This window comes from Garra rufa, chromosome 12 (assembly GCF_049309525.1).
Source record: "Garra rufa chromosome 12, GarRuf1.0, whole genome shotgun sequence".
Taxonomy (NCBI): domain Eukaryota; kingdom Metazoa; phylum Chordata; class Actinopteri; order Cypriniformes; family Cyprinidae; genus Garra; species Garra rufa.
In genome coordinates, this window is record NC_133372.1 from 21716874 (window position 1) to 21731152 (window position 14279).

General features: G+C 39.4%; 1 protein-coding gene across 1 annotated transcript in view; it reads right to left on the reverse strand.

Moving 5' to 3' along the window:
* The window catches only part of rptor (regulatory associated protein of MTOR, complex 1), a 237970-nt gene that overhangs the window by 83878 nt on the left and 139813 nt on the right, over positions 1-14279 (reverse strand). The window lies entirely within an intron of this gene.

A 14279-nucleotide genomic window follows, 5' to 3' on the forward strand; every position in this document is an offset into this window, starting at 1 on the left:
TGGTAACAGAAAGCTGTTGGCAGTCAAGCTAGCATTGGAAGAATGGCGCCATTGGTTGGAGGGATCGGGGGTACCCTTTATGGTTTGGACTGATCATAAGAACTTAGAATACATTAGAACCGCCAAAAGACTAAACTCTAGGCAGGCTAGGTGGGCACTTTTTTTCGGACGTTTTGATTTTACTCTTTCGTACCGCCCGGGTTCCAAAAATGTCAAGCCCGATTCTTTATCTCGAATTTTTGACCGCTCCGATCGCCCGTCCACTCCCGAGAGTATTTTTTCCGAAACACTTATTGTTTCTACTCTCAGTTGGGAGGTCGAATCGAAGGTTAAAACAGCCTTACATGGGGTAACGCCCCCGGTCGGTTGCCCACCTAACCGTTTGTTTGTGCCAGAAGGTCTTCGGTCCGAAGTTATCCAATGGGGTCATGGTTCCAATGTAGCATGTCATCCAGGGGTAAGTCGCACCTTACATTTGGTCAAGCAAAGATTTTGGTGGCCACTTATGGCTCATGATGTTCGCAGTTTTGTTTTGGCTTGCTCAGTTTGTGCCACTGGTAAGACTTCTAACAGACCTCCTGATGGGCTCCTACAACCGCTGCCAATCCCTTCGAGACCCTGGTCCCACATTGCGCTAGATTTTGTTACCGCCCTCCCACCCTCCCAGGGTAACACGGTAGTTTTGACCGTGGTGGACCGGTTCTCGAAGGCGGTTCATTTCATCCCCTTGCCCAAATTACCTTCAGCCAAGGAGACAGCGGTGTCCAAATTTTGGCGAGAATTTTGTAGACTTCTGGGGGCCACTGTTAGTCTCTCTTCGGGGTCCCATCCTCAAAGCAATGGACAAACTGAGAGAGCCAACCAAGATCTGGAGAGAGCGTTACGATGTATGGTTGCTAGAAATCCTTCTTCCTGGAGTCAGCAGCTTTCTATGGTGGAGTACGCCCACAATTCCTTGCCAGTATCAGCCACGGGCCTATCCCCATTTGAATGTAGCTTAGGGTACCAGCCACCTATTTTTCCCAGTCTGGAATCCGAAGTCGCGGTCTCCTATGCTCACGCCTTTGTCCAGAGATGCCGTCGCACCTGGACCAGAGCCCGTGAGACTCTGGTCCAGGTGGGAGCGCGCACCAAGGCCAAAGTCGATCGCCACCAGTCTAGGCCTCCCGTATACGTCGTCGGTTCCAAAGTGTGGCTTTCTACCAAAGACATTCCTCTCCGATCCGTGTCGAATAAACTTGCTCCCAAATTCATTGGCCCGTTTGCTGTCACCAAGATCATTAGTCCGGTGACAGTCCGCCTCAACCTCCCTCCAGTGTACAGGAGAATCCATCCCGTGTTCCATGTGTCCAAAATTAAACCCGTTTTTTTTTGCACGCATTAATCCGCCTGTCCCGGTTCCCCCACTGCCGCGACTCGTAGACGGGGAACCAACCTATTCGGTCAATCGTATTCTGGACTCGAGGCGGAGGGGACGCGGATTTCAGTACTTGGTGGACTGGGAAGGTTACGGTCCGGAGGAGAGAAGTTGGGTGCCTGCCAGAGACATACTGGATCACTCCCTTATTGATGACTTCAATCAACGAGTACAGGAGTCTGGGAACGTCAGGGGACGTTCCTAGGAGAGGGGGTACTGTCACGGTTCATGCATCTGCCGTGTTCTCAGGTCTTGTGATCATGTGTCTGTCTGTGTTGTTTATCATGCCATGTGCTCTGTCTCGTGTTCATGTGTCTGTCTGTGTTGTTCGTCATGCTCATTCAGCGCAGCTGCCAATCAGTCCTCACAGGTGTCTTACATTACTGCTGGCTATTTATACTCATCTCACACGCATCTCCTCTGTCGGTAGTTCATTCTGGATGTTCGTCTTCGCTGTGGATTGTCTTGGTCGTGTTTGTCGTCTGTGGATGTGTATTTCGTTGATTCGTGTCTGGAGTTGTGTCTTCACGGGATCATCACTTCACATCTACACCTGCCATCGAGTTACTGTCCCACCCAGCCGAGAGCGCCCACTGCACCTGAGAGTTTGTTCATCTGTGTTTGTTTAATAAACGTCTTTCACTTCACTTGCATTTGCTTCCTCCCTTTATTGCACCGTGACAAAAAAGGCATTGATACGAATATTTAATGAAATACGTAAATATTTTATGTTTTTTTTAGCAAAAAATACGTAGCTATTTGTACGTTTTAAATGTTGAAACACGTCTAAATTGTACGTTTTGTGCATCTAAAAATTACGTATAAATACCAATGTATAAACAATGAGACCAGGCTGGACCATTTTACACTTTATATTAAGTAGACAGTTCCTGGGGAGTTATCATGTAAGTACACTGATATTAAAGTGTTGCACAGAGGTTTACATTTTATATATTACTCAGTAAGTTGTGACCATTTTACACTTTATATTAAGTAGACAGTTCCTGAGGAATTACCATGTAAGTACACTGGTATTACAAATTGATACTTTAATTCTAATTCAGTGTTCACAAATACATGAATACAAAAATTATATGTAGCCTACATAGGAATCATCACGATTTCAATAATGTTTCAGGGCATTCCAAACTGGTAACTGCAGTATTGAAGACTGTGTGGAAGTGTAAAAACTTCTGTGAGTACATATTGTTGTTACAAAATGTAGTTACATAATTCTTGTTACACATGTGTACTTCCAGAAGTGAAAAAAGTGTTGTTACCAATGTCCTGTTACACATTTGTACTTACAAATTCTATTCAGTGAGTTGTTACATGTGTGTAATTACACCAGTATTAGAGCTGTAGATACAATGTACCAATGTGTACAATCACTGTAGTTACATGCTACGTACACATCTAGTTACCATGTAAGTTCACAGGTATTAGGGACTAGGGATGGCGAAAACTAAAAAATTTCTTGACCGACCACCGAGCCTCATTAGCCGGTTGAAACCGGTTAACCGATTAGTTTAAAATATGGTACGCTATTTGAAATAACAGCCATTTCGAGCCGCGCCTGCAATTTCGCAACTCTGTCGCATCTCTCTGCCGCTCTGCCTCCCTCACACACACACACACACACACACACACACACTGCCACTCACGTCACTTTTTAAAAATCCCCTAGGATATTATTTTTGTTGAAATTAAACAAACGAGTAAATTACTATTTAAAAAATTGGTTGTTAGTAGTACTGGACCAGAATATTCAAATCGAATATTCGTTCGGTGGGTTGGCATTCGATTTTAAATTTTGAGATTCAATATTCCTTGTTTTTTTTTTCATACACCTTGCATCCCCCGCAAAACGGTTCTCATTTGCGCTTAAATATGAATGAAGAAGATCAGACTGCTGCGCCACTAACACAGAAACAGCAAAAAAAAAAAAAAAAAAAAAAAAGAGAGAGAGAGAAAGAGAAATTGAGTAATATTTGAGAGACACTATAAAGTACAGTCGGGCCCACTTAAATGGTTTAAGCAAAACTAGGGCTGTGACTGTCGTAATGACAACTGCGCCTCTGCTTTAAATGCACGCATAGGCTAAAGCTGACCGCAAAGCCCCAGCAAAAATAATTACCATGAATGTGTCGGGGAAAAAGTAGGGAGATATTTGAGTTATTTATTAAAAAACTAGTATTTGACACAAAGATGAAGTTGACGACCCTGATGCCATTTGCTCATTGACGCGGCTTTAATACCTAAATGCATATGCATTAGGCCTATAGCTATTGGAAGAGTTTTGTTTTCGATTTGAATTATTTAAATTATTTTTTTTACAGTTTCGGATGATATATTAGTCTTACCTTTATGAGCAAAAATTAAGTTTCACATAGCGCTGGCTGGCGCTTCCATGTTCTGCAAAGCGTGCTTATATCTATGGGTTTTAATTGAAATCGTGATGACTTGGTCGTTACTTTAAAAAACAAAAACTTAAATTTAACAAATAAAAAGTGTTCCAAATATATGTCTAAATTAACTTTATAACCTAAATAAACGAAAATAAATGTAATCACTTTGCTATTAAAAACAGCAGCTGTGCAATGGGGAAGAGAAAGAGAAAACAGACCGGTTCCAGTCGGACTTGGGCCAGTAATTCTGATGAGCTGTCGGAGAAGGTCCGGGCGAGGTTTTAGTAATGTTTGCAACGAATGTTTCTTAAATAGCCGATTTAACATTCTTATTTAGGCTAGATTCATATTTAAATGTATTATTTATTTGATTTATTTTAGCGTTTTGTAGGCTGATTGTTCACTGACGGAAGTGCTCAAATAAACACGCACGTTTGTTAATAATGTTTGGGCCTCATTTATTTTGGGTTTCAACATAATATACATAGGCTGTGTATTTTATATAGGCTTATATACACAAACGTTATATATAATGTATATATATATATTTATTTATAAATAATTTAGATATGAATAATTTATTTATATATAAACACCGCGCCATTTTTTTCGTTCTTCTTTTATTTAAATAGCCTACCCTTCACGGTGCCAGTAATTACTGTGCTAATTTCTGATTTGGGAGTGATTTGTTTGTTAAAATTTTTTAGGCTACCTTATTAAAAGTGTGTTTTGTATCACTAGCGCGGTGTCCGTTCATGAAGCGTATAAGCTCTGCCTGCGTGAGGCGCGTCGCATCCAGCAATGTTCTATTACAATTTATTAATTCTGAACGTGTGGTGTGTCCATATTGCACCAAAATGCAACACTGCACTCCCTCGGGTCCACAGCAAAAATCGTTTGGATGAACTGTTCTCGACATAATAAAAATGCAAACAGAAAGACATACAGAGATTCCTGCCTTTATTAGAGAGAAGAATATGTTCAGCCCCACCCACCGAAGCTTCGAAGCTCAAAAAATGGTATTCGGACCAGCCCTAGTTGTTAGACCGTTGTGTTCTTTTGTGTTGACATGCAGATGTTTGGATAGGCCTATTGGCCCATGTGCGCCGTTGCGCGCAAAGTTTGTATATTTTAAACACTTCCGAGGATAGTGGCGGTCACGAGTCACTGGCACGGTTATTTTGGGGGTCGTGAGCTGAAAAGTTTGGGAATCCCTGGCCTAATAGACTGCAACATGATAAAACCAATGGATAAAACAGGCACCTTCAGAATGCGTAAAAGACGCACCGGCACTTTTTTTTTTTTAACCGACTACCGACAACTTTGACCGGTTAACGTTGATACGGTCAACCACCGGTCAAACGGTCATCGGTTAACATCCCTATTAGGGACACTCAATATAAAGTGGGACCCAAAAGGTCGATTCTCAATCTGAGCTCGAATCTTTAGCAGTCTGCCCTTCACAATCTCTTCCATCTCTGTAGAACAGGGAGTAAAACTACTTGCAAATAAAATAGCAACTCCCCCACTAAGTGAGGATTTATGACTTAAAAAAGAAAGACCTTTAAATTATTTTTCCCATTCAACAGCATTAATTGCATCACTATGTGTTTCTTGTATAAATAAAACATCAAGTTGTATCTGGTTCATAGCTTCATATATCACTGAGCGCTTTATACGATCTCTAGCTCCATTCACATTTAAGGATGCAATGCGAATGTCACCCATTTGAAAATACAAAAATAAACTTAGATCATAAAGAAAAAAACAGATAAATTTGAGCCAGTTTACCGCCATTAACTTTTCAGTTGGTTTTGCAATTTTGTCACAATTTTTTTCAACCTATATACTTCTTTATTTGTGAAACATCCCTCACTCATGAACATCCTAGTATTTTCCACAAAGCATTTGAAGTCTGGAAAATAGCAACCTGTACGGCCCTCAAATTTTTTGTCAGTTTTAAAAACTTCCTTATTTCCTCAGTGTCATAGTCTTGACATGTCCATTCACTCTGAAAGCAACTAGATGCACCAGAATCGGAGAAATCACTCTCATTACCAATATCATCAGCATCTGATTCCTTTTCACTTTCTGTTTTTCTAGCTTGTTTCAATTCTTCAATTCAATTTCAATTCTTCAATTCAATTCTACTTTGTCATTCTTTTTTCTCTTTAAAGGTGCTTTAAAGACAGCCTGATCTATATCCATCATTAAATTATCACCTAAACTGACACTCTCCAAAAGAGACGCCTTATCCGGCAATACTTTAACATGTGAAAGATCCATACTCTCGTCAGCCTTGGACTCACTCTTACCCATGACAGGAATAACTAACTGATCTCCATTTTTTCCAACTATGGCCTGATTCACTCCTTCTGCTTGCACAGGAGGCAGTGTATCAGTCAAGCCACTGTTAGATGGCCTGGGTTTAACTTGAGCTGCTCCAGGAACATTATCTGTTGTTCCTTTATCCCTAACCTGCACACCATTTTCACTCGAGTCATCTTGCATGTTTTTGTTATTTTTATCTGGGCAAAAACGCACTAAATGCCCTATTTTGCCACAGCCAAAGCACTTAATCACATCAGTACTTACAAAAACATTATAATCAAAATCATCAACTCTGAATTTCAAATTCAGGTTAAGCTCATCTCTATCGTCATTCAGGATCATATAAATGAACCTTCGGAAAGATACTACATGTTTAATCAAATCTGACTTACTCCCATCTCACTTACTCTTTCCAAACCGTGATAGCTCTTTGATTAACATTTCGTCCTTAATGAACGGTGGAACGTTGGACAGCGTGACTTTCTTAGCGGGGGTAGAAAGGGGAAGCACTGGGGTAAATAAACCACTAATTACCACTCCCTTCTCCACTACTTCATTTGCAGAACTCAAAAACAAAACAATAGCGCTATTCATTCTAGATGCCGCTAAAACGCATTCATGGCCAACAACATCTCCAACAGCCAGGATGCACTCCTCCACATTCACAACGGACACCACTTTACCTCCGTGACGCCGTGTGAGGGAGTCCAAACTAGTGTGTGTGTTTTGGGCTGCCATGCTTCCCAGTGATACACTGGTTGCCGACGCCCTCAGATAAACTTTCTTTCACCAGTCAAGACACCACTGATATCAAAAACCAAAACAGAAGATAGAAAAGAAAGAAAAGAGAAAGCAATTGTTTAGCCACAGTGGGCAAACACCACTCGCACTCACCACGCGCCCAGCTCACACTCGCTCCACAGACGCTCACGCATGTGCAGAGAGAGAGAGAGAGCTACAGACAGAGACCGTTCTACAACAGCCCCACAGCTCCAGCAGCTGAAGCCCATCCACAGCAGAGCCTGGACCATCCAGGCAGACCGAGCTACGCCCAAGCTGTCAGCGGAGGAGCAGACCACCCTAACGCTGAACTCCACGACATCCAACACATGCTGAGTATCATCTGCTCCCACCTACTAACAAACAGCGGACAGTGGTGGTAAAAAACAAAAAACAAAAAAACAACAACACTACCTTATTCTGTGGTATTCATGTACATTTAATATGGAATTGTTGATGTTTTGAGTTCCTACCATAACTTTAATTCCATAATGCATTGTTTTAATTTAATCTATAGTAACTTTGCATCATTTCTCTTTTCTCAGAATAGCAAACAAACCATACACATCATTTTAAAAGTTTACGATGAAATCACTTAGTTTTTCTACGTGGAATATTCAAGGTCTAAACTCCTCAGTCTTTGGCCTAAAAAGTAGAAATTCTGATTTTATGAAAGAATTACAAGACATAGATGTCATCGTCTTACAGGAAACCTGGTGTAGAGGAGATTCGTTCACTGGCTGTCCCTCAGGATACAGAGAGATTATATTACCATCAGTCAAACTCGCATCAGTCACACAAGGGAGAGACTCGGGAGGGATGATAATATGGATTAAATGTGACCCTGGACCACAAAACCAGTCATAAGGTTAAATTTTACAAAACTGAGATGTATGCATCATATGAAAGCTTTATATTGATGTATGGTTTGTTAGGATAGGACAATATTTGGCCGAGATACATCTATTTGAAAATCTGGAATCTGAGGGTGCAAAAAAATCAAAATATTGAGAAAATCAATGCATATTACTAATCTAAAATTACATTTTGATATATTTATGATAGGAATTTTACAAAAAATCTTCATGGAATCTGAACTGTCCATAGAATTAATTTAAAAAGAACAACATCACTTGTGGCTAAAAATACAAAAAGGAATGATATCAGCATCTAAGCCTTGTTTTCCTCTGTGCAATTTACATTCCACCCCTCGAGTCTCCATATTTCCAAGAGGAAACTTTCCAAAACATGGAAAGAGAAATCAGCCATTTCCAGGCCCAGGGAAATGTGCTGCTTATGGGTGACTTAAACGCCAGAACAGGAGCAGAATTAGATTTCACTGAATCGCACGGTAGCAGATTCATCACAGGCAATAACGACCTGTACCCTTCTCACCCCAGCAGACCAAATTGTGATGAAACCGTGAACGCTCACGGACGGCAGCTGCTGCAGCTCTGCCGAGGACTGGCTCTGTACATCGTCAACGGGAGACTGCGAGGAGACTCGCTCGGCTGATACACCTACAGCTCAGCTCTGGGGAACAGCACTGTAGACTATACCATCACTGATCTCGACCTTTCCTCTCTGAGAGCATTCACAGTCAAACCCCTGAAACCTTTCTCAGACCACAGCCAAATCACCCTCTATATAAAGCAATCTGAAACATCACCCAAACCAATTAGGACCCCATATCAAATGAGCAAAATAATGTCTTTCAAATGGACAGAAACCAGTGCCAGTAATTACAGCACTGCTGTCGAATCCCCAGAAATACAATCCCTCATACATTCATTCCAAATACAGGAATACCCTAAAAACCGATTCGGCATCAATCAGGAAGTACAAGACCTAAACAACATATTCTACAAAACAGCACAAAAAAGTAATTTGGCAATTGTTAAACCAAAGATAAAATATTTAGATACTGACAAATGGTTTGATTTGGACTGTAAGGCTCTGAGAAAAAACCTCAGAAATGTATCAAATCAAAAACACAGACAACCAGATAATCTGGACCTCCGCCTTCTCTATTGTGAGGCACTAAAACAATATAAAGCCACACTCCGGCGGAAAAAAGCACAGTTTTTGCAAAACCAGTTTGAAGAAATTGAAAAATCTATAAACTCACACAAATTTTGGGATAAATGGAAATTGTTATACAAACCAAATCAAGAAGTTCTGGCAATCCAAGACGGGGAGAAGTGGAAGAACCACTTCCAAGAATTATACAGCCCAACTGAAATTCAAAATTACAATCAAACTGAAATAATTAATAAACTAGACAATTTGGAAAGATCAATTGCTGGTTTCATCTGGCCAGAGGAGAACTGGTCCCCCGACTGAGCCTGGTTTCTCCCAAGGTTTTTTTCTCCATTTCTGTCACCTGTGGAGTTTTGGTTCCTTGCCGCTGTCGCCTCTGGCTTGCTTAGTTGGGGACACTTTTCAGCGATATCGTATACTATTTGAACTGAATTGACGATGATATCACTGAATTAATTGATGAACTGCCTTTAACTGAAAATTGATTATTTACAATAATGCGTTACTTACACACTATTGTTCTGTTTAAATACTGTGCAGTTGCAATCTGTATTGTTAAAAGCGCTATACAAATAATGGTGACTTGACTTGACTTGACATCCGATCACAGCTTTACATTACAAACACTAATTGACAAATATGTACATCAAAACAAAGAACAAATTTTTGCTTGTTTCATTGATTTCAAAAAAGCATTTGATTCAATCTGGCATGAAGGATTATACCTAAAGCTTATCGACAGTGGAGTAGGGGGGAAATTCTATGATTTGATCAAATCGATGTACACAGCCAGCCAATGCACTGTTAAAATTGGAAACCAAAGAACCGAATTTTTCCCCCAGGGGCGCGGAGTGAGACAGGGATGCAGTTTAAGCCCCACCCTCTTCAACATCTACATCAACCAATTAGCCGACACGTTAGAACATGCTCCCTTTCCAGGTCTCACTCTCCACGACACAGAGATCAAGTGTCTTCTCTACGCAGGGGCTTCAGGACAGCCTGGATCTGCTGGAGGATTACTGTCAGTCCTGGGCCCTGGCCGTCAACCTCCAGAAAACTAGAGTTATGATGTTCCAGAAACGCTCCAGATCTCAGGGACCAACACACACATTCACACTCTCACACAGAACCATTGAAAGCACAAAAGCATACACTTACCTCGGCCTGAAAATAACTCCAACTGGTAACTTTACTTTGGCTGTGTATGAACTCAAAGAGAAAGCTCAAAAGGCTTTCTATGCCATAAAACGATCAATCAAAATTGACATCCCAATCCAAATTTGGCTCAAACTTTTCAAATCAATAACTGAACCAATTGTTCTATATGGCAGTGAAGTGTGGGGTCCTTCTATAAAATTTGTTTTTTTAAATTGGGAAAAACAGCCGATTGAAACTCTACAATTAGATTTCTGGAAAAGAATACTCAAAGTCCAAAGAAAAACACCAGACCTGGCTCTCCCGGGAGGACAGACTCTGCACGCACTGCATTCTGGGAGTGCCGGAGACCGAACTGCACTTCCTCACAGAATGCCCAAAATATGAACACATCAGAGACCAATATTACCCCAAAATTAATAAAATATTTCCCCAATTTAACACCTGTAACCCAACCCAAAAACTCAGATTCATCCTTGGCGAAGAAGCCAAATGCTCCAATTTAGCAGCAAGATTTGTAGCATCTCTCCACATCCTGAGGGACGAGCAGAGCAGCAAACACCCAATAAACACACACTCACTCACAGCCTAACACACCCCATCACACACACACACACACACACACACACACACACACACACACACACACACACACACACACACACACACACACACACACACACACACACACACACACACAGCCTAACCTATCCCATCACACCTACACACATATATAATGTTCAAGTTCAGTGTTTGTTTATTTTTATTCATTTTTTCTTTGCCATTTTTTATATACATGATTTCTGCAATATAATCCTTCTTATTTTATTTATTAATCTTTGTTTACACTATTATTATTGCTTTATGTTATCTGTATTATTATTTTTGCAATAACTAGCCAAGATAATATATATAATACTATCTTTTTATTTAATTATAATTTTGTGTACTAAATGTTCTAAATCATTTTCTATGGTGTTGTGATGCTTTGGCAATACAAAATGTACTTTTTTGTCATGCCAATAAAGCTTTCTGAATTGAATTGAATTGAGAGAGAGAGAGAGAGAGAGAGAGAGAGAGAGAGAGAGAGAGAGAGAGAGAGAGAGAGAGAGAGGGAGAGAGAGAGAGAGAGGGAGATAGAGGGAGAGAGAGAATAGAAAAAACACAGCTAAGCAGCAGAACACTGGCAGAATAATTCTACTTTTAAAATTAAGAGCATTCTGTGACTGCTGTCATGATTAAAAAGAGATCACAGATTTTCTGACTTTTTGCTATGTAATAATAAATAGTAATAAATTGCTATGTGCAAAGAGAAGTAGACACACACATCTGTTAACGTAACTATACTAACTACACGTGCTGTACCATAAATGATACAATCCCTGTTACATTTCCTGTTTACACCCGGTGTTTTAAATCAAAGATGATGCATGAAGTGCATTTTGTGATTGTATATGCGCAAGCTTCTTTATACCTCTCTAATGTACAAACTAAGCTCTCACAACTTATGAATAATTTACGAAGCTCTCACATATGAACACAAAAGAGACAATAAGATGAGTAGTGCAGCTTTCGTAACTGCTCTAATAGCCGCAAGACCACAGCAAACACTGTGGGAGCATGTTACAAGTCACTTTGTGGAAAGTTTTTTTTTTTTTTAAAGTTTTTTACCACATTCAACTACATGGGTATCTACACTACGAAAGCAAAGAAAATGTGTTTTGACTAGCTCTGGAATGGTTAAGATTTAAAACTTTAAGATTGTCTACTCATGATTGAATTGACAAAAATAATATGAGGTATGGTATAACAGTGCCATAGATTTTACATTGGCCATCATGTGGTGATCCAGCACAGCACCAAATCTGTAACCCAAGGAAGTCCAATTCTGCTCCTGTCAAGTCCAGCAGAGTCTATCTCCTATGCTAATTAAACACAACTGAACTTGCTAAGTCAAGGTCTTAAGAATTACAGGCTGCATCCAAAAGCTGCTTGATAGGGCATTGAGGCAACAAGTCAGCTATCCAAGCATTCAGACACAGGCCTAGAAAGACAGGCCTGCTGGGGGCAGGTTGGAGCAAGACACCCTTGCTTTAATTCATATTTTGTAGTCTGGGTCATATTTGCTTTTTACTTTGAGTTGCTACCTGTCTAGATTGGCATCTAGACACTACAAATAGATTTTGTTGTAAATAAAACAAAACTTTTTGGAGTACATTTTACAAGAAAATACTACTTCGGTATCTGTCAAACTTTAAAATTGTACATTTAATTCAATGCATTACTTGACATTCTTTGTAATTGTATTGTGATATTTACTAGAATTTTAGTGAAATATATATTTTCTGTCCTTTTTTTAACTATTGAAACATGAAAACATCTACACATCCATAGGATTTAGATCGACTGCACATGTAACCTTTCACAGTGTTAAGTTCATAATGAAAACATCTAAATTCTTCGTCAATCTGTCTGATTTGGAAAAGAAAATGTAATTTAACAAGCTTTTTAAAGAAAGTGCTAACATTCTACAACAAGAATATACAGTACAGATCTAGCCATTAAAAATGCGTCAATTTTCACGCGGCAGCCTGCAATTCAGCACGCGTGGCCACGCGTTCTACTGCAGGGGCTTTTTCAGGTTTTTTTTGCAACGTTGTTGCGCTTCATATAATATCCACCAGGTGGCGCAAGGAACAACATTCTGTAGCCAAACCCTGCACAAAGAGGGCTATTTGGACAGTATTTACGTCTGTTTCAATATCTGGCGCCATAATCGGTAATTCATTCTGTATGTAACGGCAAAGTATTTATAATTTCGTTTTTTTTTTTTATTAAGTTAATTTAGAAAAAAAAAGTTTGGAGCATTTTTGTTCGTTAAACGTAAGCTTTTTGTTTCTTAAAAACCAAGCGGCAGACAGTGAGTTGACCTACTCTGTGTTTCAATTTGCCTTCTCAAATCACGAATTGGCTAAAATAAAATCCATAGATGTAAAATAAAAGATATAAATACTAATAGATATAAATATGCGCTATTAGGTGCCTATCCAATCGTTTGTGCGAGAGTGCAAAACACATTTTTAGGACATGAAGACTCAAGCTCAATCAGCTGCATTTTTTTCAGTGGAAAATATGTAACCGTTATTTTTTGTCAGACATGATAAATAAATATGTAGAAAGACTTAAATTACTACTTAACGAAAAAAAAACAAATAGAAAACAAAAACTGTTTTATTATGTAGCTAGTCCGTAGAGATGCATTTCTCTCTAAAGGCGCGCGTCCAACGAGGATATGAGGAGGACTGTTAACTGCATCATCACTGACTCAGAAAACAGTAGTTTCTAAATAAATAATTAAAATATCTCCTTACTGTTTGACAGTCATGGTATTTACTTTTTCCAGTGTTTTGTGGCAAGCTTTAAACAAGGAACCCTTCCAAGCTGTGCTGAACGTGCGCTCAATGCTGCTGATAGGACCGTGTTTCCACCAACGCTGCAATTTTTTTTTTAATCACCACTGAATGTCTAAAATATAATTTTAGCCCGCATTTGATATTTGACGGACTAAAATGCAGGGCTATAATACGTCTTAAAAGTGGAACATGGAAATATAATGGATGTACTGCGAAAAAAGTTTTATACTCGACATTGTTTCCAAATCATTAAATGTGAGATTCTGGAAACGAGAATTAAATTTAGCGTGGACGGTCGGGTCGTGAAGAAAATTATTCTAAGCGGGTATATATATATATATATATATATATATATATATATATATATATAGTTTATTCTAAGGGTGTATAGTTAATATAAAGCGGGTGCGGGTGGATGCGGAATAAAACCGCGTGAAGCTCGTGGGAGCGGGACTAGAAAAGCACTTTGTTACAGCCTATAGACTATTTAGATACTTCAACATCGAATAAAAAGTTATTAATAAGCATGAGCAGTTTCATTATTGTTTTCTTTTCTTTTTTCCTGATGAACTTTTATTAGACTGCATTGGAAATAGAAATGTTAAGTTAATTTTTTTCCCCAACCGACAACCGACGTCGTTAAGTTAATATTAACTGACAAGATTGTGTAAAATTACATTTAAATTTGAACTGATTGGTGGCTGTGACACATTAAAAACAGCTAAATTCGTTTTC